Source organism: Mobula hypostoma, chromosome 1, assembly GCF_963921235.1.
Source record: "Mobula hypostoma chromosome 1, sMobHyp1.1, whole genome shotgun sequence".
Lineage (NCBI taxonomy): Eukaryota > Metazoa > Chordata > Chondrichthyes > Myliobatiformes > Myliobatidae > Mobula > Mobula hypostoma.
In genome coordinates, this window is record NC_086097.1 from 49,051,700 (window position 1) to 49,079,442 (window position 27,743).

General features: G+C 39.8%; 1 long non-coding RNA gene across 5 annotated transcripts in view; it reads left to right on the forward strand.

The window, feature by feature from the left end:
- LOC134346623 (uncharacterized) overlaps positions 1 to 27,145 on the forward strand; it is a 124,706-nt gene extending 97,561 nt beyond the window's left edge. For all 5 annotated transcript variants that reach the window (XR_010017963.1, XR_010017961.1, XR_010017964.1 and 2 more), the window contains 2 exons: positions 4,779 to 4,914; positions 19,345 to 27,145. This is a non-coding gene — a long non-coding RNA (uncharacterized LOC134346623). The remainder of the gene's footprint in view (positions 1 to 4,778; positions 4,915 to 19,344) is intronic.
- Positions 27,146 to 27,743: the final 598 nt, after the last annotated feature.

Below are 27,743 nucleotides of genomic sequence, written 5' to 3' on the forward strand. Positions count from 1 at the left end.
TCCTAACCACCTTTTTATGTGCCTTGCTGCCTTTGGCATTTTTGATGTATACTCCAGGAATACCACTCACTTATTGTCTATACCCTTATATGCTTTTACCATTTTTTCTGCTGAATATACCAAACCATTTATATCTTACTGGAGTTGAAAGCTTGACTTCTTGGTCCTATCCCAAACTTAGGTCCAGATTGTATATTTTCAACAAATTTCCTGTATGTGGCCCCTACATTTCCAAGTCTAAATTATTACATTTTGTAGAAAGCAATGGACCAAAAGCTTTGTGAATCTCCACTGGTAACAGTCTTCCATTCTTAAAAGCACCCATAAATCACTACCTTTGCTTTCTGCTATTGAACCTATTTTGGAGCTAATTAGCACATCTCCAGGAATTCCATTAATTTTCTCTGCTTGGTGCCCTGTCACACAGGATCTTAATAAAAACCAAGCTAAAATAACAGGCTATATCAAAAACACAAGAAAGTCTTCAAGTGCTGGAAATCCAAAGCAACACACACAAAATGCTGGAGGAGTTCAGCAGGTCAGGCAGCATCTATGGGTAAGAGTAAACAGTTGACACTTCAGGCCAAGACCCTTCTTAAGTCGTGATGAAGGGTCTCGACCCTAAACATCAACTTTTTACTCTTTTCCATAAACACTGCACAGCCTGTTGAGCTCCTCCAGTATTTTGTGTGTTGCTTTGACTGTATCAAACCCTCTGCCCTTACTAACCCATCGTTATCTCAGTTAAAAATTCAACTAAGTTAGTCAACAATAACCTTCTCCTGACTAAACCCATCCTGATTACCCTATGTTCTTCTAAACGAACATTTAACTTTCCTTTAGGGTTAATTTATTAATGATATCAAACTAACTGGCCTGTAATTGTTTGTTTTTTCCTCACTCCATCTTTAAGTAAAAGAGATCATTAGCAGTCCTTCAAATATCTGGCACCACTGATAACTGAAAAATTAATCAGAATCAGGCTTATTATCACTGATAAATGTTATGTCTTATGGTAGCAATACAGTGCAAAAGGTATACGGTACAAGAAAATAAATAGTGCAAGTAAAGAATAGTGAGGTAGTATTCATGGGTCTATGAACAATTCAGAAATCTGATAGTAGAGGAGAAGAAGCTATTCATAAAACTTAGAGTGTGGGTCATTACGCTCCTGTACCACCACTGCAATAGCCCTAATGTAAAGAGGGCGTGTCCCAGATGATGAAAGTTCTTAATGACAGACGCTGCCTTCCAGAAGCACCCCCTGATGAAGGCGTCCTTGATGGCAGGGCAGGTTGTGCTCACAATGGAGATGGTTGAGCCTTCAACCCTCTGCAACCCCTCTCAAACCTGCACACTGGAGTCTCTATACCAGCTCTGATGCAACCACACACAAAATGCTGGAGGAACTCAGCGGGCCAGGCAGCGTCTACAGTTGACATTTCAAGCCAGGGTAGCCTCCAACCTAATGGCATGAACATCGATTTCTCAAACCTCCAGTAATGCCCCACAACCCGTCCCCTCCTTCTCCACTTCCCATCCCCTTTTCCCTCTCTCACCTCATCCCCTTGCCTGCGTATCACCTTCCCCCCTTTTTGTATTTTCCATGGCCTTCAGTCTCTTTCACCAATCAACTTCCCAGCTCTTTACTTTATTCCACCCCCCGCCTCCAGGTTTCACCTATCACCTGGTGGTTCTCTCTTACCTCCCCCACCTTCTAAATCTACTCCTCAGCTTTTTTTCTCCAGTCCTGCCAAACGGTTTCGGCCGGAAACGTCGACTGTACTTTTTTCCATAGAAGCTGCCTGGCCTGCTGCATTCCTCCAGTAGTTTGTGTGTGTTGCTCGGATTTCCAGCATCTGCAGATTTTCTCTTGTTTGTAATCTGATGCAACCAGTCAGAATGTTCTCCACTGCGCATCTGCAGAAATCTGCTGGAGTCTTTAGCGACATACTAAATCACCTCAAAATTCTAAATGAAGTGGAACTGATAGTGTGCTTTCCTTGAGATTGCATCAAAGCATTGGGCCCACGATAAAGCCTCTGTGATGTTGATGCCCAGGAACTTGCAGCTGCTGAAGTTCCTACCTTGATTCTTTTGATAGAGTAGAATATATTTCATCAGGAGTTGTGGTGTTCATTCTCTGTTGATTTTGGGGAAGGAAACTCTATTCAGAACCATAGAACCATAGAAACTACAGCACAGAAGCAGGCCCTTTGGCCCTTCTTGGCTATGCCGAACCATTTTCTGCCTAGTCCCACTGACCTGCACACGGACCATATCCCTCCAAACACCTCCCATCCATGTATCTGTCCAATTTATTCTTAAATGTTAAAAAAGAACCCGCATTTACCACCTTGTCTGGCAGCTCATTCCATACTCCCACCACTCTCTGTGTGAAGAAACCCCCCCCCCAATGTTCCCTTTAAACTTTTCCCCCCTCACCCTTAACCCATGTCCTCTGGTTTTTTTCTCCCCTTGCCTCAGTGGAAAAAGCCTGCTTGCATTCACTCTATCTATACCCGTCATAATTTTATATACCTTTATCAAATCTCCCCTCATTCTTCTACGCTCCAGGGAATAAAGTCCTAACCTATTCAACCTTTCTCTGTAACTCAGTTTCTCATGTCCCGGCAACAGCCTTGTAAACCTTCTCTGCACTCTTTCAACCTTATTTATATCCTTCCTGTAAATTGGTGACCAAAACTGAACACAATACTCCAGATTCGGCCTCACCAATGCCTTATACAACCTCATCATAACATTCCAGCTCTTATACTCAATACTTTGATTAATAAAGGCCAATGTACCAAAAGCTCTCTTTACGACCCTATCTACCTGTGATGACACTTTTAGGGAATTGTGTATCTGTATTCCCAGATCCCTCTGTTCCACTGCACTCCTCAGTGCCTTACCATTAACCCTGTATGTTCTACGTTGGTTTGTCCTTCCAACGTGCAATACCTCACACTTGTCAGTATTAAACTCCATCTGCCATTTTTCAGCCCATTTTTCCAGCTGGTCCAAGCCCCTCTGCAGGCTCTGAAAACCTTCCTCACTGTCTACTGCACCTCCAGTCTTTGTATCATCAGCAAACTTGCTGATCCAATTTACCACATTATCATCCAGATCATTGATATAGATGACAAATAACAATGGACCCAGCACTGATCCCTGTGGCACACCACTAGTCACAGGCCTCCACTCAGAGAAGCAATTCTCTACCACCACTCTCTGGCTTCTTCCATCGAGCCAATGACTAATCCAATTTACCACCTCTCCATGTATACCTAGCGACTGAATTTTCCTAACTAACCTCCCATGCGGGACCTTGTCAAAGGCCTTACTGAAGTCCATGTAGACAATATCCACTGCCTTCCCTTCATCCACTTTCCTGGTATCCTCCTCGAAAAACTCCAACAGATTGGTCAAACATGACCTACCACGCACAAAGCCATGTTGACTCTCCCTAATAAGCCCCTGTCTATCCAAATGCTTGTAGATTCTGTCTCTTAGTACTCCCTCCAATAACTTACCTACTACTGATGTTAAACTCACCGGCCTATAATTTCCCGGATTACTTTTCGATCCTTTTTTAAACAACGGAACAACATGAGCCACTCTCCAATCCTTCGGCACTTCACCCGTAGACAGCGACATTTTAAATATTTCTGCCAGGGCCCCTGCAATTTCAACACTAGTCTCCTTCAAGGTCCGAGGGAACACTCTGTCAGGTCCCAGGGATTTATCCACTTTAATTTTCCGCAAGACAGCAAGCACCTCCTCCTTTTCAATCTGTACATTTTCCATGGTCTCACTACTTGATTCCCTCAATTCCATAGATTTCATGCCAGCTTCCTTAGTAAACACAGACGCAAAAAACCTATTTAAGATCTCCCCCATTTCCTTTGGTTCCTCACAAAGCCGACCACTCTGATCTTCAAGAGGACCAATTTTATCCCTTACAATCCTTTTGCTCTTAATATACTTGTAAAAGCTCTTTGGATTATCCTTCACTTTGACTGCCAAGGCAACCTCATGTCTTCTTTTTGCCCTCCTGATTTCTTTCTTAAGTATTTTCTTGCACTTCTTATACTCCTCAAGCACCTGATTTACCCCCGTTTCCTATACATTTCATACAACTCCCTCTTCTTCTTTATCAGAGTTGCAATATCCCTTGAGAACCAAGGTTCCTTATTCCTATTCAATTTGCCTTTAATCCTGACAGGAACATACAAACTCTGCACTCTCAAAATTTCCCCTTTGAAGGCTTCCCACCTACCAATCACATCTTTGCCAGAGAACAACCTGTCCCAATCCACGCTTTTTAGATCCTTTCTCATTTCTTCAAATTTGGCCTTCTTCCAGTTCAGAACCTCAACCCTAGGACCAGATCTATCCTTGTCCATGATCAAATTGAAACTAATGGTGTTATGATCACTGGAACCAAAGTGCTCCCCTACACAGACTTCTGTCACTTGCCCTAATTTGTTTCCTAACAGGAGATCCAATATTGCATCCCCTTTAGTTGGTCCCTCTATATACTGATTTAGAAAACTTTCCTGAACACATTTTACAAACTCTAAACCATCTAGACCCCTAACAGTATGGGACCCCTAACATATATTTACAGTGAATATATGTTATAATTTGAGAATGTTCTGAAATAATCAATTTAACGTTGTCGCTTCTTAAATCAGATCAAACACATATAGAGAAGTAGAGAACTTGTGTATCGATTTTCTGGGTTACAGTGTTGAAAATGTTGAAACCAACAGGTGGTAACTCTGAAATGCCCAACATCCATATTGAGGAAGAGATCCAAGTTGACAAGATATCAAGATTCTGTTTCTCACAGAACAAAATCTGAAAGAAGAGTTCGCTTTCAAGAATCAGAAGAGATAATTTTTCACAGTATGTTTGATAATATTTTAACTATTTCATGTTATAAAAAGTGAAGTTACGGGATTATTCTACCATTGAATTGTGAATTACTGGGAGCTGTATTAAAGACATAACGTTTGAAGAGGAAAATAGCCTTATTCCTCACCAATTTTCTGAACGCCAAGTTGTTCAGACCTAATAATTCACAGCCTCATAAGATTTATTAGCCTGCTTCAAAATGGATTATTCCTTGGAAGCTTTTGTTTCCGATTCCACTTGTATCATAAGTACTTTCTATATTCCTAATATTCAAATGTATTGATCATGCAACTTTATATTCTTTGTTAAAATAAGTATAAATGAAAACAGTATGTGAGGAACTTGCAGTAAATCTGACAGAACTTCATCCTACGCATTCACAATCTCTCATACAAATGTTTGTCAGCTTTTAGATATCCAGAACATTTATCTTTATTTCAAGTTTATTTTAATTTTGTTGTTTTAACATATAAGCAAAATGATGGTATATATCCAATATAAAGTTTGGTTAAAGGATTAACTTACTAGTTTTGAAGAACCTATATATTACAGGCATGAGATAGTAAAGTTACTGAATAACAAACAAGGAATATAACATTCTAGTTGACATGGTAGCCACAAGTCAACTGTGAAACGTACTGCATGAATCTCATTATCCTTTTGATTGGGTTCTCCCAAATGATTTTACCTCTGAATATATGTCAGTAGTTTTTCTATATTCATTTTTAAACTTCTCATTTAGTCTTCAGCAAGCCTGAAGTGGTTGACATCCACAATTTCGATAATGCAAGGTGAACTTTAAGCTGTTCTCTTTTCTCTTTGCTGTTCTCTGTTTATGTTAAAGAGGATATCCTGGACTGATACTCCAGTAGTGAAGAAATTATTTTTGGTCAAAATTGATGACATTTCATTAAGACTCTACACTTTCTCCATTGAATACGAGAACATTCATCTATAAATTCAACCACTGCAGTTCTTATGCAAACAACAAATCTTAGTGAACTCCCAGTGGACACCCTTTAAGCAGTTTTCTCACAGAAATGGCACAGCAATCCTAATACAACATTTGTGAGCAGTTTTGGGCCCCTTATCTAAAATAGGATGTGCTGCTACCAGAGAGGGTGCAAAGGAAATTTACAAGAATGATCCCGGAAATGAGAGGGTTAACATATGCATTTGATGTGTCTGGGTGGAGCAGATTCGATGAGTCAAATGGCTTAACTTTGCTCCAATATACATAAGAAATAGGACCAGGAGTAGGCCATCTGGCCCATAGAGCCTGCCCACCATTCAATAAGATCATGGCTGATCTGTCCATAAACTCAGCTCCATCTACCTGCCTTTTCCCCATAACTCTTGTTGTAGCGTGGATGAAATCACTGGGGAGACAGAATCACTGGTAGATACAAAGCAGCTTCTTTATTCGACACAGCAAAGTACAGCAGGCCTCTTAACGGATGGAGACGCTTCCCGCAGAAAGGTCTGCTAGCTAAAATGTGGGCTCGATATTTATATGCTAAACACAAAGGGAATCGCTACTTAAAAAGTTACAGACAATGCTTCCTTTTGAAGTTACATACAAACATCACACCTTCGGATTTCATCCTTTCCTTCTGACGCCAACATGTCTGTGTTGGTATCCACAGCCTTTAGTTCAATCCACAATACATTTTTTGGCATTTCCTGTGCTAACATAGAAGACAATTAATACTTATAATGTATAGATAACACTGTCTTCGAAACTACAGCATCAGGCACCAGAAGCATCTGGTATTTACACCTTTTAGGAAGCCCATTGTGGTGGACTCAATCCACAGTCCTTTGTCAAACAGTTAAAATAGCAGTCTGGTGGCCAAAGTCATTTAAGTGTAAACAAATCATCTACCCAAAAAGAAATCCACTCTAACAGTCCCTCCTCTTGGCCCTCCTGGACAAATTAAATTTGTATCAGGAAAGGCCAACCTAGGAGGATCTGCTCAAATAGGGCAGCAAAAATGCCCTGTCTCGAAATTCCCCCCCAATTTTATGTACCTCGATATCTATCCTAGCATTACCTACCAAATGTTAAGCGGAGAGGCTGTTCCAAGTCTTTAGGAATGCAGCTCCTTTCATGTGCCTGCAGGCTGACTGCATCTTAAATCACATTCCTTTGTCTTCTGCCCTTTATCCTCTGGTCGCTGAAACTCTCCTTCCAGGAGCACCCACGGGCTCTCTCATCGATGTACAGGAAGGGGTTGGGGAGGCCTTTACTTAAATGTCTGCAAGGACCTCTCCCCGGTGGCACCCCTTCTGAACTGTTCCGTTGATCACTGGCTCAACTGCTGAAAAGGGCTCAGCTCCTCATACTCGGGGTGACTGCTTTCAGATGCCGTGTGCAGTCTGAAATGCCATCGAAGTGGTAGAACTTGCCGTCTCTGCCTTAACTCAAAAATCTCTCCACGTCTATTTTCCAAATAATTTTCTATACTATGCTATAAAATTAATCATCTACGTTCAGCAACCAGCCTTCTTTACAGAGCACCATCATCATCACACTTTAGCAGGCTATTCATGGTTTTCCAACATGTTCATAGTGTTTTCTGCCACGCTGTCAGCGTTTTCTGCCTTTGCGTTTTCATCAGCTGTGGTCAGGTCTGCCATGGTCAGCTGGTGTTCCTCTCTTAGGTTCTCTGCAATTACATGGTTACTGGGTACACTTGGTTCCCCATTCTGTCTGTAGGAGCAACAAGAGGGTGAGTTGTATGCTTTAACCTGGGTCCAGTGTTTCCACAGGCTGCCTCGCCGAGTCTGTACACAGACACACGTATCATTGGTTAAGTGTACTGTCTGTGGTCCTATCCACCTGGGGGCAAACCCTGGCCTTTCTGGCAGCACCCTCACCATAATTTGTTCGCCGGGCTGTGCAAGAACTATCCCCTTTCCCTCTGGCTCTTTCTGATCAGCGATTCACTGTTGTTTCGCTCGGTCCTTTAATACTTTAAGTTGACAGTAGCTTTTCCCCCTGGTTTTGGGCCGGGGTCCTGTGCAGTCTATCTGGATGTTTTCCCAGGGTCCCCTCGGCCGAGGCTGATTTGCCAGCTGTAGCTTTCTGTCCTTACCAGAGTTATGCTGGGCACAAATGATACAACGGCGGCAGAATTTCTTAACATTCCCATGTGTCCAGCACCCACCTGGTCCCTTCTTTGCTCCTTTTCTCCTCCATTTTCCCTTCTCTTCTGCCTCTACCTCTTCGTATAATTTTACTAAACTGACTTCTGTCGTTTCCTCCCGCACACTTACAACTTCAATTGCCAAACTTTATGTTCTGGAGTGGCCACAGTCTCTCTGAGTATCCCCTGGTGTTTTTGTTCCTTCGCTATACCCTGAATAGCGGTCGGTGTGTCAGTTTGTATAGGGTCCTGGTTAGGGGGTTTATACAGACCCTCCTCTATTTTAACTGGGTCTATCTCTACCTGCTCACAATCTTGCTTGTCTCCAGCCCACATAGCTGGGAACTGCTGACAAGGTGACCCATAGACACCATCTTAGCTGCAGTCTCTAATGATTGGGGCAGCTGGGCCTATGCTAGCCAGGCCGTGTATTATGTTGGTTGTGCGCGTTCGCTGCCCCTGACTCGTCCATATTACTTCTGCTTTTCCTGAATCTATGACAGCTCCTGCTTCTCTTAATATGTCTATTCCAAGGATCATGCCCTCATTATTTGGACATACCCAGAAATACACTGGAAGCTGCACTCCCCCGATTTCTAGTATTTGCTTCTCGCTTCTTCCTGCTTTTACTGTTTTCCCTCCTATACCCCTGATATAACTGGCCTGTCCGGTTGTTGGTAAGGGTGAGTCTGTTATCGATACAGATGCCCCTGTGTCCACTAACATATTGCATTGCCGTCCCCCTGCCAATGCCGTTGTGAAGATCCGTGAGTCACCAGCGCTGGCAGTGGAGCCCGCTGCCACATCCTTTTCTGCCTTAAGAGGCGCCATAACTAACTCCTTGATGTGATCAACAGTCAGACTGGCTGCTGATGGGGTGAGTGACTGGGTGTCTGCCGTCTCCTTCGCCTGGGTTTCCCCCCTCCCCTTTGGAACACTGTCTCCGGCTATGTCCCGATAGGCCACAGCTGTAGCATATCAACTCCTTCACTGTGTTATGCCAGGTCCAGCTGTCCTTTGCTATGTGCCCTGGCTGCTGGCAAGCAAAACAAGCCCTCCAGGACATCACAGCACCTGCACCCATTATACCCACTTTACGATTTCTCTTGCCTTTTCTTTGGTCTATCTCACTGGCCCACGAAACTATCTCAGAGTAGTTGGACCCTACCGTTATGCCTAAATCTAAAACTTCCTGGTGGGCTGAGCTCAGGCCTTCCTTCAGCATTTTTAGGAAGACTGGGTCATCCCTCCCTGGATTATCCAATCCTGAATACTCCTCATATGCTCGGTATTTACGTTCTGCGTAATCCATGGCTGTCTAATCAGCTTTTTGAATCACTGCCATTATCGTTCCCCAGCTACTCTCGCCTCCCCCCAGGCGCTGCCTCACTTCCCCTTTAAAAGAGCGATATTTTTCTTCATTACTGGCGCTCCCGGTAGTTGTCCATGTACCATTCCGCACCCCCTGGGCCATCCTGTCCCACATATTCCTTGGGAACTTGGCTTTCACTAACACATGTATATCTTTAGGCTGCATCTGGTGAATTTCAACCATTTCCTCGAGCTTACGCCAGAATTCTGAATTCCCACAGGCGACTTTAAGTGAGGGCAACTCGGACAAAATGCTTTGTTTCTCCCCTGGGGTGAAGGGCTTATGAATAGTCGTAATCAAGGTCAAGGGCTGGCTCGGGTCGTCAGGGTTCTGAACCTGACGTTGCCTGACCTCAATAGGTGCCATTCTGGTAGATATATCTGGGTAAAACCTCTTCCTGAGAATTCCCCACACTAATTCCCACACTACGCAAAATATCATAGACGGGTAGCAGTTAAACAGTACATAATTAAAACCACAGAGTATGTATTCCACAATCTGCCAATTTTGGGTACTTGAACTCATGATGCCTACTGTATTCCCTTGCATCACACTTGCACACGCATACACTAAAATGCAGCTCCCCGAACGAGTATACACGCCCCTACTCTGGCGTCTCGAACCGTACCGTTGGTTACCACCTTTCGCAACTGGTGGACCCAAGTTAACCAAGTCAACATGCAAAGATTCCTCACTTACATAAACACACATGCACACGCACACACTACTTTAATATCTACCAGTCCAGCTCTCCACGTTCGTGATACCTCGTGTTCCCGTGTGTCCACCGACCGAACAGATCCAAGTGTGAGTGTTATTTTAGGAAAATACTCACCAACTTAAGACTGCTAGGAACGCTGGCCACACGACGGGTCACGAAGGTATCCCACTTCTGACACCAAATGTTGTAGCGCGGATGAAATTACCGGAGAGACAGAGTCACTGGTAAATACAAAGCAGCTTCTTTATTCGACACAGCAAAGTACAGCAGGCCTCTTAACGGATGGAGACGCTTTCCACAGAAAGGTCTGCTAGCTAAAATGTGGGCTCGATATTTATATGCTAAACACAAAGGGAATCGCTACTTAAAAAGTTACAGACAATGCTTCCTTTTGAAGTTACATACAAACATCAAACCTTCGGATTTCATCCTTTCCTTCCGACGCCAACATGTCTGTGTTGGTATCCACAGCCTTTAGTTCAATCCACAATACATTTTTTGGCATTTTACGTGCTAACATAGAAGACAATTAATATTTATAATGTATAGATAAGACTGTCTTCGAAACTACAGCATCAGGTGCCAGAAGCATCTGGTATTTACACCTTTTAGGAAGCCCATTGTGGTGGACTCAATCCACAGTCCTTTGTCAAACAGTTAAAATAGAAGTCTGGTGGCCAAAGTCATTAAGTGTTAACAAATCATCTACCCAAAAAGAAATCCACTCTAACACCCTTAATTCCCTTACTATGTAAAAACCTATCTAACTGCATCTTAAGTATATTTAGTGAAGAAGCTTCAGCTGCTTCCCTGGGCAGAGAATTCCACAGATTCACCACTCTCTGGGAAAAACAGTTTCTCCGCATCTCCATCCTAAATCTCTCCTCTGAATCTTGAGGCAATGTCCCCTAGTTCTAGTCTCACCTACCAATGGAAACAACTTTCCTACTTCTATCTTATCTATCCCTTTTAAAATTTTGTATGTTTCTATAAGATACCCTCTCATTCTTCTGAATTTCAGAGAGTATAGTCCCCGGCGACTCAATCGCTCCTCATAGGTTAACCCCTTCATCTCTGGAATCAACACTCACAACATACTGGAGGAACTCAGCAGGGGTCAGGCAGCATCAGTGGAAAAGATTGGTCGACATTTCGGGCCGGAACCCTTCGTCAGGACGGCCCTGAGGTAGATAAGTCCCCTGGTCCTGATGGGATGCAGTCCTGTCCAGTCCTGATGAAGGGTTCCAGCCTGAAATGTCGACCGATCTTTTTCACTGATGCTGCCCGACCTGCTGAGTTCCTCCAGCGTGTTGTGAGTGTTGCTTTGACCCTAGCATCTGCAGATTATTTTGTGTCTCTGGAATCAATCTGGTGAACCTCCTCTGCACTGCCTCCAAAGCCAGTATATCCTTCCTCAAGTATGGAGACCAGAACTGCACACAGTACTCCAGGTGCGGCCTCACCAGTACCCTGTATAGTTGCGGCGTAACCTCCCTGCTCTTGAATTCAATCCTTCTAGCAATGAAGGCCAACAATCCATTTGCCTTCTTAATAACTTGTTGTACCTGCAAGTCAACTTTTTGCGATTCATGCACAAGCACTCCCAAGTTCCTCTGCACAACAACATGCTGCAATCTTTCACCATCTAAATAATAAGCTGCTTTTCTATTACTCCTTCCAAAGTGGATGATCTCACATTTACTGAAGTTGCATTCCATCTGCCAGACCTTGGCCCACTCACTTAACCTATCTATATCCCTCTGCATACCCTCCACATCCTCTGTACAATTTGCTTTTCCACTCAGTTTAGTGTCATCAGCAAATTTTGCTACGCTACACTCAGTCCCCTCTTCCAAATCATCAATGTAAATGGTAAACAGCTGCGGGCCCAGCACCGACCCCTGCGGCACCCCACTCACTACTGACTGCCAACTGGAGAAACACCCATTTATACCAACTCTCTGCCTTCTATTGGTTAACCAATCCACTATTCATGCCAATACACTTCCTCTGACTCCATGCATTCGTATCATATTTATAAGCCTCTTGTGCGGCACCTTATCGAACACCTTCTGGAAATACAAGTATATGACATCCACCTGTTCCCCTCTATCCACTGCACTCATTATGTCCTCAAAGAACTCCAGAAAGCTTGTCAAACAGGACCTGCCCTTTTTGAATCCATGCTGCGTTTGTCTAATGGAACCACTCCTTTCTAAATGTTTTGCTATTTCTTTCTTAATGACAGCTTCAAGCATTTTCCCGACTACAGATGTTAAGCTAACTGGCCTATAGTTGCCTGTCTTTCGCCTACATCCTTTTTTAAAAAATGGCATGACATTTGCTGTCTTCCAATCCGCCAGGACCTGCCCAGAGTCTAGAGAATTTCGGTAAATGATTAACAACACGTCTAGTATAACCTCCGCCAGTTCCCTCAGCACTCTGGAATGCATCCCATCAGGACCAGGGGACTTATCTACCTTCAGGCCCTCTAGTTTGCTCATCACTATCTCTTTAGTGACAGTGATTTTATCGAGGTCCTCACCTCCCATTTTGTCCATAACATCATTCTTTGGAATATTAGACGTGTCCTCCACCATGAAGACTGATACAAAATAGTCATTCAATGCTTCAGCCATTTCCTTAACACCCAATATCAATTTCCCTTTACTGTCTTCCAAGGTACCTATTTTGACTTCAGCCACCCTCTTTTTCTTTATATATTTTTGCTACCTGTTTTTATATTTTGTGCTAATTTACTTTCATACTCTATCTTTCCTTTCCTTATTTCTTGTTTAATTACTCTTTGTTGCTTTTTACAAATTTCCCAATCCTCCAGTTTCCCACTACTCTTAGCGACTTCGTACCCATGAGCTTTTAATTTGATACTATCTTTTATTTCCTTAGTTATCCAAGGCTGGTTCTCCCCACACTTACTGTCCTTACTTTTGACTGGAATATACTTTTGTTGAGCACTGTGAAAAATCTCTTTGAAAGTATTCCACTGTTCCTCAACTGTCCTACCAAATAGCCTGTGCTCCCAATCCACATTACCAACTCTTCCCTCATCCTGTTGTAGTCTCCCTTGTTCAAGCATAATACACTAGTTTTAGATCTAACTATTTCATCCTCCATCTGTGTGCAAAATTCAATCATACTATGATCACTCTTTCCAAGACGATCTCTGACTACAAGATCGTTAATCTTACCTATCTCATTACACAGGGGTAGATCTAAGATAGCATTTTCCCTTGTAGGTTCACTAACATGCTGCTCAAGAAAGCCATCACAGTTGCATTCTATGAAGTCCTCCTCAAGACTTCCTTGACCAACCTAATTCACCCAATCTATGTGGAAGTTAAAATCCCCCATGACAACTGCTGTTCCGTTCTTACAAGCCTCAGTTATTTCTTGGTTAATCACCTCTGCCACTGCAATATTTTTATTAGGTGGTCTATAGACAACTCTCATCAGTGATTTTTGCCATTTACTATTCTTAATCTCTACCCAGATGGACTCAATGTTCTGCTCCATAGATCTTATATCATCTTTCACAACCGCCCTGATCTCATCCTTAATTAAGAGCGTCACCCACCTCCTTTGCCTTCCAATGTCTTATGGTCTTGTGGTTTGACATCATGGTTAACATCCTAGATCAATTGTTTCAGGAGACAGTTCCAGATAAGCAATACTTGATTTGGCATGTGATTTTTGATTTCACCTTTTGTTAGTTCTAAAACTTTAACCCTTATTATTAAAAACAAAAAGCTTCCTAGCACAATTATTTGCACAAAAAAAGATTTAATTCAAAATGTATTTATTTATTATTGAAGTGTGTCTGCATTATACATGAAGTAAATTGGGTAGAAAAATCTCATGAGAGCTCAATTTAAGAAGTTACTTTTGTTTTAAAAGGCCATGATATAAAGTTAGCCTGTTCTAAAATAGATATAGTCCTGCCTGATTCTGGTAAGCATCAAAAACAAGCTGCTGGAAGAGCTCACTGGATCAGGCAGTCACTGTGGAATCAAAGAAATAGTCGAAGTTTTGGGTCGAGATCCTGCGTTAGGACTGTTGTAAAGTGTCCCTCCTCATCCTTGATACTTGCAGCTTTTGACAGGGTTGGCCATACTAAGGTTGGCCTTTCTAAGTTCCTTTTGACATCCAGACGGGTGAAGTGATCCTTGAGAGGTTTCATTCCTAGCTATCAGATTCAGAAATCTATTCTCTTGCCCATTTTTCTTCTAATTGGTGTCTTCAACCACATCATCTGCAATACTTTAGATTTCATGTGTATGATGATGGCATCATGTCTCTCAACCTGCCACTGCCTTCGATGCATCATATTGCTTTTCCAGCATATAGTATTTGAAAAACAAATTGTCGAGGAAGTTATTATGTGGTCAACACAGAAGACATTTTAAGGTGACTGAGCTCTTTCTTTATTGAATACAGGAGAAGCTATGTATAAATGTAATCACTGTGGTTATTGACAACATAACAAATCTTGGAGAAATCCTACTAGAACACACCCTTTGAGCAGTTTAAAGATGTGCCTCTACAATCCTTATACAACATCCAATTAAATATTGCAAACCATATTTATAGATATTGATCCTAACCAATGGTTAGACATTGATTCAATATGTTTCCCAAACTAACCAACAATCTTGCTTCTCCCCCCTGCCATCAAGCAGAAGATACATAAGCCTGAAAGCACATACAACCAAGCTCAAAGACCGTTTCTATCCTGCTGTTATAAGACTATTGAACTGTCTCCTGGTATTATAAGATGGACTCTTAACCTTGCAATCTATCTCATTATGATCTTGCACCTTACTATCTGCATTGCACTTTCTCTATAACTGTAACACTTTATTCTACTGTTTTATCGTTTTACTTTGTACTACCTCAATGTACTGTAAAAATGACCTGTATGGATGGTATGCAAGTCTTTGAGTGTATCTCAGTGTATGTGCCAATAATAAACCAGCTTACCGATTTACCTTAGTGTTCTTATTAATCTCAATATGATTTCTTAAACCCATATCCTCTTCACCATCAAAGTTCCCTATTTACACTTCCAAAAATGTTTCGCTTTTGCTGGTCAAACTCTATTCTGTGCCTTTGTTGCCTCTAAACCTGACTATTCCTGAACTGTCTGCTTGGGCTCCCACATTTCACCCTCAAAAATTTGAGCTCATGCAAACCTTCAACTCTAACTATTATTTATATCAAATTCAATTCCTGCATCATCCCGTGCTCACTGGCCAACACTGGCTGCTGGTCCAGCTGTAAATGATGGAAGTTCTTCTGAAGTCCATTGAAGTCATAATGGATAGGATTCCTGAGGCAATCTGTCAATCTCCTAGAAGTGCTCTGCAGCAAACCACAGTTATAGCTCACCAAATAAACTCAGTTTTCAGTGCAATAGAAAAGACATACCATAAAGATTAGAAGTGCTCAGAAAGCATTAGCTAAGACAATCTGTTTTAATTTTAGTTACAATCTAGGATCTGAAGTTCATTATATAACAACCATAATATGATCATTCCAAGCCAATCTGCTTAAATGAATAAAGAAGGCTAAGATGTGTTTTTAAAATACTATTACATTATTTTATGCATAACAAACAGCAAGAGGCCATTTGGTCATCTGATCCATGTTGACTCCCAGAGGAACAATCCTTTTAGTTTAATTCATGTTTTTATTTCCCTGCAGCCTTGCAACTTATTCTCTTTCACACCTGTCCATCAATTCCCCTTTGATTCTTCTTGCTCTTAGTGTACGCAGAGGTGTAATTTGCAGTAACCAATTAATTTACCAGCATGTCCTTGAGATGTGGGAAGAAACCAGATTACCCAGCAGAAACTCACACAATCATGGAAAGAATGTGTGAACTCCACGTTGACAGTATTAAACCTGGGTCCTGGGAGCTATGATGCAACAAAATTAAATGCTGCAGTGCTGATCCACCCCTGTTGTAGCTGGTGTGCAATGGCTATTCTGCTTTGAAAGAAATCATATCTCCCACCCCTCAGTGTAAGCAAAAGTTATCCTGATACATGATTTCATCCAAAAAGTAGATCATAGAAAATCTTCAGTAAAAACACTGGTTGCTAATAATACATGAACCTTACTGAAACAATTCTTGAAAGGCTAATCAAGCTTATAAGTGTGAAATTAAAAAGATTATTTTTTAATTTTTTAATCAACCACTTGAAGCGGTTCTCTGCTTCAGGAATGCCACTACTCAATTGAGCTGCCACATACTGTATAAGCAGTTTCTCGGTACAGTGTTTTAGCTACTGTTGTTAGTCTGGTGCTTGTGATCTTTCCTGGTATGTCTGAAACTTGGCAAAAAAAAAGGAACTCGGAAGCATCTTCTCCTTGTCCTCTCATTACTTCAGTGCATTTAAGGTGACAGAATTGTTTGTCCATTTGCACAAAAAATCATGAGAGTTGATAGAAATAAAATTGCACTAGTATATTGACTTTGAGAATGGCAAAGCATTAGAGTATTGTTGTAAAGAGCGACACAATGAGAAGCTCATTAGTACTGTGTTTAAATATGAAATAACCTTCCAGTATGCAATTCAAATATCTTTCAGAAATATAATATTCTGCTGACTATTGATTTTTATTTGGCATCCAGTACTCCATGGGACAGCTTTCCTCGAAGTCAATCTATTCTGTGCTCTCAGGGGTAGTATTACTCTTTCTTTGTCATTTTACTTAGTAGCCTTGGCTTTTTCTTTCTTTTAAAGGCCCTCTGGTACTGCCACGCCAGATGTGTGAATCTGTCTTTCTTGTGCCTGGTCAATGCTGTCCTTTCTGCAATTAATTTTTATCCTTAACTGTGCTCGTGCCTCTACATACATTTTTTGAAGGAAACAACTTGCATTTATTATGGTAACCAGATGGCCGAGAGCTAACACCCAACACCCAAGCTATTATCTCATAGTGCCCACACTAAATTCTGTGTTATTATACATGCAAAATAAATTGCTAAGCATACATTTTTTTTGTGTTTCCATTAAAGCAACAGCTACCTGCTGTGTGTAGTATTAACTGTGATGATTTCTGTAGGATCTGAACTTTTTTTGCAAAGCACCTTATGTTGATTTTTATTCATACGTTCATGTATTTTTGGCAGACTGTCATTTTATGGGTTCTTGATGCATTGGATACTATAGTTGAGCATTATCAGAGTAGGCCATCGTTCTAAATAAATCTGTTGCTAGTATTAGTTATCCATAGGAAATTCTTCAGGTAACTCTGGGGTCTTGCCATCCATGACCAGTTGGATTTTTTATTAAGATCTACAGAGGTGATAATAGATAAAAAAAACTTAAGTATCCCAGATATGTTTTCTTGACATGGGAGTAAGTGTTAAAGTTAAAAAAAAAAATGAGGCCAGTTTTCTTTCCATTTTATGGTCTTCAGTGTATGAGGAATTGTCAAATTCTTGCCATACTCCCAACCTGGAATCTCAAATTTATTGTCACATTGCTAGGGATTAGTTGCACTTCTGATGACATCACGTAGTAGTCATCAATTTTTCTGTAAATGAGAGCCTCCTCTCAGCCTAAAGTTTATTACTATCCTTATAATAAGCATAAAAAATTGTGAGCAGTTGTTAGGCCTCCACCTTTTAGTTGTGGGTGATAATGGCTAAATCCAAATTATGTCTTTTTCCGGCATGTATACAAGTGTGCTTCCCAGGCATTCAAACATCAGCTTACTCTGTGTAGTACATCATACTGGCTCAAGTCAGACATTATTCCTAAACTCAACATGGTCCTTGCAGCTACTGTTGATGTTTGTTTGGTTCACTGTGTTGTCTCTTGACTCTGTAATGAAATTTTAAACTGGTGTTTAGTGTGTACCTAATGGGTGTAACGATTCCTTGAAAGATGCAGGCTACCCACTCATTCCCTTGCGTGTTACTGGCAAAACTGTATTAACTGGTCTCACATCTGTGTGGAGGCGTGTATCTCTTCAAAGAAAATACGTTAAAAATCTTGTGCAGAGACTCAAATATCTCTGCTATAATAACAGAAAAATAAATTAGTAACACAAATATAAAATGGTAAATCTCTTACTAGCTTTTCTTTCAGTGTGTCCTGACGAAGGGTCTCGGCCCAAAACGTCGACTGTACCTCTTCCTAGAGATGCTGCCTGGCCTGCTGCATTCACCAGCAACTTTGATGTGTGTTGTATAAAATGGTGGTATAGTTGTGTGGTGGTTAGCACAACACTTTACAGTAGCAGCAGCCCAATTCCACTTCCCATTGCTGTCTGTAAGGCAGTTTGAGTGTTCTCCCTGTGACTGAGTGGGATTCCTCTGGGTGCTCTGGTTTCCTCCCTCAGCCCAAAGAAGTACTGGTTGGTAGGTTAATTGGTCATTGTAAGTTGTCCCGTGATTAGGCAAGGGTAAAATTGGGTGTTGCTGGCGATGCAGCTCGAAGAACTGGAAGGGCCTATTCCGCACTATATCTCAATAAATAAATTAGTGGCTGAATATGACACTGACTAACTAGATTGGAGATGCATTGTTAGTTATTAACTGAAGGTGTACGTTTTTTGCATAACAGAAGATATAAAGTTTCTTCAGTCTGCTCCATTGATCAAGCATTACCAATGAAACCTATTTTCTAAAGATGATCCAAATTAAATGTCTGTAAATAAGTTAAGGCTGATTGCAATGCTGGTCTTCAGTCAATGGTGTTGATATTTTTAATTAGAGCATCACAATAAATAGTAGTTATATATTTCTATATACTTAGTGTTATAAGTAATGTATTGAATTTCACCGAAAAAATTATTTTGCTCAGATGCAATCAGAGGAAGAAATCATCAGAGATATAAGAATGAACAATATTGATGTTTTCAGTTAGGTTTAAAGATTTGAAATAAGAAGCAGTTCCATTAAATGGGCTGTTGTGAGTTTGTAATCACTGGTGTAAGATAAGTGTTTAAACTCTGTTTATCTGAATCAGTCATCATTCTCCATATTGCCCATTTCCAAGCAATTGATTTGTCCTTTGTATGAAGCTTCCCATAATATGCATTCTGAACATCAATCACTTTTGTAGCTGTAACTATAACTGAATAATACTTCAATTGTACAAAAGTATTGAGTGTTTTTATAACCCCTTTGTGTTTTTTTAAACCAGCAACTGAAGGTAATTCCCATTTGCCAGCAGTGTTTTGGAAATTATTGGTCATCATTTTGCTGAGTCTGGTGATCATTTTGCTCCATTATAATGAAAGAGCATCAAATATGTTTGAACAACTTCATTCAAAACTCATCAGTTATTGCCTGGAAATAAAACATACAACTTCCAGCTGGTTGAATCGGAATAGAAAACATTAGAATATCCACAAATGTCAGGAACATCAGACAAACTAACTTCAGCAGAAAAACCTTCAACAGCAAACATGAAAACATCTGCCTTAAGCAACTTTTTAAGTGGAAGAAGATGAAGACTTAAATTGAAAGAAGAAACAGCTATGAAAGTAATGTCTGTCGATGGGAATTTGGAAAACTTTAAAACCACTGCTTTATTTTGTTTTGTTTTCAAATATTTTATAATTCATTCAAATCACAGATTATTTCACACCAACATCTAATGTAATTCCCATACCAGAATCAAATCCATGTGAGATATATCATGGTGTGAAGTGGACTAGTATGAAATATCTTACCGCTTTATTTCAATACGGCTGGAAAATTATTGTTAAAATTAAATGATCTTTCCCAATCTAAGTTAGTAGTTTATAGCTACAAATCTAAAACTTATTTATTTTGTCTTTCGTTGTATTGGAAGTGTACTGTCTGTTCCCAGTACGGAACATTGTACTTTTGAGTGCCCGAAGGATTCAGATCATCATACAGCCTGAAGGTTCAAAACCAGATTATTGCTGAATATATCCTGAATGAATCCCGTTGTAGAAAACAAACATGCAACGTCACTACCGCAAAAGTGGGGCGGATGTGTGAACTGCAAGAAGGTTGAGATCTTCTTGACTTTTAACTTTGCTTCTGGCTATTAATATCACTAGGAATTTTCTTTTTAAACCAGCTGATAACTTTAAAAGATATTACTAGATGAAATTTATGGCTTTAGAGGGAAAGTTCAAATTAAATTTATTATCAAAGTGCATTAAGGGTACCATATATTACATCGAGATTCACTTTTCTTGCAGATAGAAAAACTGAAATGCAATAGCTTTTCAAAAAACAATGCATAAACAAAGACTAACAACCAATGTGCAAAGCAGTTATTGTCATGATAAAAACAAACACTTGAATAGAGGAAGGAACCAAAACACAAGTAAGCTTAGAGCAGTTTATTATTACTAATGAGCATTCAAAATATTGAACAATTGTTAAAAGGAAAATATTTTGCTCTAAATTTCTGCTGGATATTTGAGCTAAACACATAATATAATTATAGCTCTAAATTCTACATACTGATAAGGTAATTAAAGTTTCAGCCATTGCCTCTATTTGCACAGTTTGAGAGTTTGGAGATAAGATTCATTTTCATAAACAGTATTTTCAGGACTTGAGCAATCTTGCTACTAAGAGATGGGGTGCAAATGAGGAACGAAAGGTATAAAAATAAAAACACTAGAAATAATTTAATTTGACTATGCAGAAACGCAAAGGCATTTTTAATATTTTCAATACAGTATAACTTAGAATAAAATGTGGTTCCAAATTTCTATTTTTAAATTATTAGTTCATGTGCCATCTCAAATCAGCAGATGCATTTAATTACCTTCATTTGGATTATTACGATTACTCAATCTGACCATTATTCATTTAAAAGTATACTGTATTACAGGTTTGAAAAGAGAAGTATGCCACCATTCCTATTATTGATTCAATAATGAGCTAATATTATTAGAGTCATTATTACCAATGGACCTGCGTTATTTATTAACCGTGATTGTACTATTAAGCTTTGTTATGACTCAGAGTGAGATCTTGGAACTTCTGCCCCTGCACAAGCATCTTTAGCTTCATTTGGGAGCAGCTATCTTAACTGTCAAATGTTATTCATTCTGTTTAGATAGCAGATATGTTCCGATGAATTATTTTGGGACATGATTAAACCAGAAGCTGGGAAACCCAGAGGTGAGAAAAACAGCCAATAGATGAAGGTTACATTTCAGACCAATGACTTTTCATCATGATTAATGAAAGCTCTTTGACTGGAAGTATTAGCTCTCCTTTACTCTGCAAACATGCTGTCTGACCTGCTGAGTGTTTCCAGTGTTTTCTGTACTATTTTGGGTTTCCTGCATTCCAGAGTTTTACGTTCTGTTCATTAAAACACTGTACTTAAATGAATCTGGCAAAAGCTGAAACAAATTTCCTCTTTTCCTCATTATTTACTCAAATAACTTGTTAAAACAATGTAACCATAATGATACAAGAACCCTGGTGCATCTCGGAGCCATAGCACACTACAGCACAGAAACTGGTTCCTCGGCTTATCTAGTCTGTGCTGAACTGTTGCTCTGCCTAGTCCGATCGACCCACACATGGACCATAGACATTCATACCCCTCCCATTCATGTACTTATGCACATTTATATTAAATGTTGAAATCAAAATCACATCCATCACTTCCACTAGCAGCTCATGCTACACTCTCATCACCTTCTGAGTGAAGAAGTTCCCCCTCAGGTATCCTTTAAACATTACGCCTTTGAAGCTTAACCCATGACATCTCATTCTAGTCTCATCCAACCTTGGTAGAAAAACCCTGCTTGCATTTACCCTGTCTATACCCCTCATAATTTTGTATACCTTTATCAAATCTCTCCTCATTCTCCTACACTCCAGGGAATGAAGTTGTAACCTGTTCAATCTTTCCCTATAACTCCAGTCCTGAAGTCCTGGCAACATCTTGTCAATTTTCAGAATCAGAATCAAATCAGGTTTATTACCACCGGCATGTGTCGTGAAATTTGTCAACTTAGCAGAAGCAGTTCAATGCAATACATAATATAGAAGAAAAAAAAAATTTAAAATAAATAAATTAATTAATCAATTACGCTATATGCATATTGAATAGATTAAAAATTGTGCAAAAACAGAAATAATATATATTAACAAAGTGAGGTAGTGTTCATGGGTTCAAGGTCCATTTAGGAATCAGATGGCATAGAGGAAGAAGCTGTTCCTGAATCGCTGAGTGTGTACCTTCAGACTTCTGTACCTCCTACCTGATGGTGACATTGAGAATAAGGGCACGCCCTGGGTGCTGGGGTTCCTTAATAATGGACGCTGCATTTCTGAAACACAGCTCCTTGAAGACGTCCTGGGTTCTTCGTAGGCTAGTACCCAAGATGGAGCCGACTAAATTTATGACCCTCTGCAGTTTCTTTCGGTCCTGTGCAGTAGCATACCAAATCTCCTCAAGCTCCTAATGAAGTATAGTCACTGTCTTGTCTTCTTTAGAACTGCATCGATATGTTGGGACCAGGTTAGATCCTCAGAGATCTTGACACCCAGGAACTTGAAACTGCTCACTCTCTCCACTTCTGATCCCTCTATGAGGATTGGTATGTGTTCCTTTGTCCTCACCTTCCTGAAGTCCACAATCAGCTCTTTCGTCTTATTGACATTGAGTGCAAGGTTGTTGCAGCAACACCACTCCACTCTTTTCCATCCGAGACTCTACCAACAATGGTTGTATCATCAGCAAATTTATAGATGACATTTGAGCTATACCTAGCCACACAATCATGGATAAAGAGAGAGTAGAGCAGTGGGCTAAGTACACGTCTCTGAGGTACACAAGTGTTGATCATCAGCAAGGAGGAGATAATATCACCAATCTGCACAGATTGTGGTCTTCTGGTTAGGAAGTCAAGGATCCAATTGCAGAGGGAGGTACAGAGGGCCAGATTCTGTAACTTATCAATCAGGATCATGGGAATGATGGTGTTAAATGCTGAGCTATAGTCGATGAACACATCCTGACATAGGTGTTTGTATTTTTCTAGACTTTTTCAATCTTATTAATATCTTTCCTGTAGGTAGATGACCAGAACTGCATACAATTCTCCAAATGAGGTCTTACCAATGTCTCATACAACTTCACATAACATCCCAACTCCTGTACGCAACACTTTGATTTATAAAGACCAATGTCCAAAAGCTCTATTTACGATCCTATATACCTGTGATGACACTTTCAAGGAATTATGGATCTGTATTCCCAGATCCCTCGGTTTTAGGGCACTGTGTAAGCCCTACCTTGGTTTGCCCTCCCAAAGAGAAACACCTCATGCTTGTCTGCATTAAATACCATCTACCATTTTTCAGACTAATTTTCCAGCTAGTCCAGATTTTAAAGATTTTTTTTCTGTTTATGCCTTTCTTTCAATAATTGACTGTGATAGCTAGTATGTCTATGATCTTCAGTCTACAGCAAAGAAAAATGTACTTGGAGCATCTCTAGTCTTAATTTCCATGCATTTTTTTGTAACCAACTATATACTCATTATTCAGGATATCTCCCTAACAGGTCTGCATAGAAAAAATAACCATATCCACTGACCCATGCCTTAATGCTTAATTTCACTGAATGGGACAAAAGTCGTATTAGCATCCTATTAATTCAAAGAAAGTAAAGCGTAAGATATTTAACTAAAAGCATCAGTGAAAGCTGATTACTTCCATCTAGTTAGAAATGCAGCTGACTGAAATTTCAATTTAAAATTTTTTAAAAATTGAAGTGGTTTATTAGGCACAATTATGATACTGGCTTAAAGTCACTACTGTATATGTTCGTAGTGGTTATTTCGTGTTCATTTTAAAATCATCTAACTATCCTGGAGCAAAAGATGCCTTAACTTAAAAACACAATGTGTGTCCTATTGATACAAAACCAGCATACACAACGCTTCCATATCTCTTGATACCTGTATGTCATTTATAGTCTACCATATATTCAATCTTATCTTGGGTATCATCATAGATAAGCTGAAATTTGCAGGAATAAAAATGAGATCTGATTTTAACCTTGTTCCAATGTTTAGAAATAATTAGCTATTTTTGATTAAAATACACCTGAATCTTCCATAAGTAAGGGCATTTTGATAAAGGGATGTGTTATCGCAAATGTAGCAAATATTATGCTTATATAACTGATGTTTGTGAATTGTTTTCTTATATTGTGTTGAGTTCCAATTTTTGTTTTTACCATGATTAATTCAACTTGTTGTCCACATAGATCATTCAATGAAAGCATAAAGACAGATCATTAAGTTTAGCTTGACTAATTACTTTATTGGTCATATGTTGTAAAAATCTAAGCCTGAAAACAATACTAAAATGAACATCAATACAATGCTAAGTTATCACTTTTTATTTGGAGAACTAACATGGGACTAGTTCTAAATTCTAGTATTGTGCAAGGTTCACAATTCGTTGTGGCATTTCCTGGGGGTCACTGTTTAAAAATAAAGGGCCATGACAGCAAAGAGGTTAAAAAAAATCTTTGAGAGGGCTGTGCACCTTTAGAACACTGTCTCTATCCTTTGAGGAAGTATGTCTTTAAATATTTCTAAAGCAAAAGTGGATAATTTCTCACCCCATTGTTTATCAAGACTTTATCAGAATAGGTGAGGTTAGGTGTTTGCTGCTTGTAAAGCTACTTATACATAAAAATAATGGCAAGGTAGCATAATCTAAACAGTCTTATATTTTTAGAACTGTACTTACAGTATTTTTTAGATGCTTCCTTTATGTTTTCAGTCCTAAAAAGTCATTATTGGTCAATCTGCATTGAAACAGGTAGGAACAGTTTCATCTTTGGTCCAGAACCTGTCACTGGAATGAAATAACATTTTGGCCAAAATGGGCTGCCAACAATGAGCCACTATACTCACTACTTCCCCTTGTGTTAAGTATAGATATAAACTCCTCCTTGGTCCAAATATATAAGCATTTTAATAGACATGGACTGCTTAAGGATAGTCAGCATGACTTTGTGCATGCTAAGTCATATCTAAACAATCTTATAGAGTTTTTTGAGGAAGTTGTTAGGAATGCAGATGAAGGCAAGGTGCTGGGTGTTGTCTACACGGACTTTGAGTAAGGCATTTGATAAGGTCCCGCATGAGAGTAGTAGTAAAGGGTTGCCTCACTGACTGGAGGCCTGTGACTAGTGGTGTGCCACAGGGATTGGTGCTGGGTCCAATGTTGTTCGTCATCTATATCGATAGATTATAGGTTAAATGGATCAGCAAATTTGTAGATGACACCAAGATTGGTGGTGTAACGGGCAATGATGCATAGATTGCAGAGGGATCTGCATCAGCTGGAAAATTGCCTGAAAAATGACAGGTGTAATTTAATGCAGACAAGGGTGAGGTTTTGCACTTCAGCAGGACTAACCAGGGTAGGTCTTACACAGTGAATGGTAGGGCACTGAGGAATGTGGTAGAACAAAGGAATCTGGAAATACAGGTACATAATTTGTTGGAAGTGACATCACAGGTAGACAGGGTTGTAAAGAAAGCTTTTGGCATATTGACCTTCATAAATTAATCTGCTGAGAAGATGGGATGTTATGCTGAGGTTGTATAAGGCACAGGTGAAGCCTAATTTGGAATATTGTTTACAGTAAGGGTCACGTACCTACAGGAAAATGTAAACAAGAATGAAAGCCTGCAGAGAAAATTTACAAGAATGTTAACAAGTCTGGAGGACCTGAATTATAAGGTTAGGACTGTATTCTTTAGAATGTAGAAGACTGAGAGGAGATTTGATAGAGGTATACAAAATTATGAGGGGTATAGATAGGGTAAATGCAAGCAGACTTTTTCCACTGAGTCTGGGTGGGACTACAACCAGTGGTCATGGGTTAAGGGTGAAAGATGAGAAGGTTAAGGGGAACTTGATGGAAAACTTCTTCGCTCAGAGAGTCATGAGAGTTGTAATGAACTGCCAGCGCAGGTGGTCCATGCGAGTTCAATTTCAATGTTTAAGAGAAGTTTGGATAGATACATCAATGGTTTGGAGGGCTATGGTCCCTGTGCAGGTCGTTGGGTGTAGGCAGTTTAAATGGTTTCAGCATGGACTAGATAAGCTGAAGGGCCTGATTCTCTGCTGTACTTCTCTATGACTTTATGGCTCTATAACTCTATGACCAATTTGGTGCCAGCACATTGCAGCGAAGTCCAGCCAATGAACTGAGTTTCCACCCACTGCCATTTACCCATAAAGCAGCAACACAACTGAGTGCAGAGCACAAAAAAATGGGCATTTGACTTACACATGCATATACATAGACAAGAGATGACTGATCTTCATTTTAAACCAAATTAATAAAAGAAGATCGTACACGTTACTTCATGGATATGTGATGCCTCCTCCCTTCCTCCAGAATTGTCCAAACAATACCAAAAATACTTTACAGGGAGCTAGCACCTGCTAACCCAATCTGTGATGTTTGTTCTCTTTGAAAACTATCTTCAATTTTTAGATCTTCCATTGTTTTTTTCTCCTCACATTTTAAATCCTACTTTGGAGGTGGAAGCCTTTGCAATAATTTATGCTTTGGTAGTCTGAAAGTAGTTGCATTGTGAAAAATTCAAAGTTTCTAGATTATTTTTTGGGCTTTTAAATTGGAAGACCGAGTGATGACTGAAAGGCTGACAGTCAGTAGAATCCAGTCATGCCCACAGGAATAAATTTCAACAGTGCTGTATCTTTACCCATTCAGCTGTTGATGAGCGGATGGGTTGTTAAATTTCCCCTTGTCATTCCATGTCTTTTGTAACACCAAATCTCTTCACCAAAATGGCTAGTTCTGGAGAGACAACGCTGAAAAAATGTAGTCTTGAATATATAAAGATTTGCATTGGACTATGCTGTAAAACTCTTAAATAAAACCTGAAAGATTTTAAATAAAGTTACAGATATTCTATTTACTTTCAACAAATCAATAAAAAGAGTACTTAAATATGAAATGTGAGATGTGTCAGTGACTTCATTGTATTAAAGGACACACAGGCAAATTTCAAACAGCCATTAACTCACAGAAACAGAACAAATGCTTCTATTTTCACATAAAATCTAAACAAGCTAATCTGTTATGTACGTGCAAAGTTGATATTTTAAACTGGGCTAGGTAACTATCATCTATTTGAATTTGTAAATGCACTATTCCCAGCATGATGAATACTGTAATCATCAATGAATTTACAGAGCAAGTATTATCTGGCAACAGAGAAATCACAAAGGATTACAAATCAGTGAAGATGAATGTGTCCAACAAACAAAGGTTAGGAATTTGGTAAAGAATCAACCCTGATAAGATAATGCATTTTATTTTAAGCAACAGTAAGATGGTCTGCCGGTCCTACATTGGACATTTCTTCCATAAAACTGCCTGTGAGACCAAAAGTGGAATTCAGGCGCAATTGTGTACTTGGACAGATGGAGGTCCATGAGCACGATTGCAACTGAGCAAATATTATTGTTGTCGGTTTGTTAAGGACATACACTATTGTCCCAGACTCCTCATGGATGGCTTTAACTAGC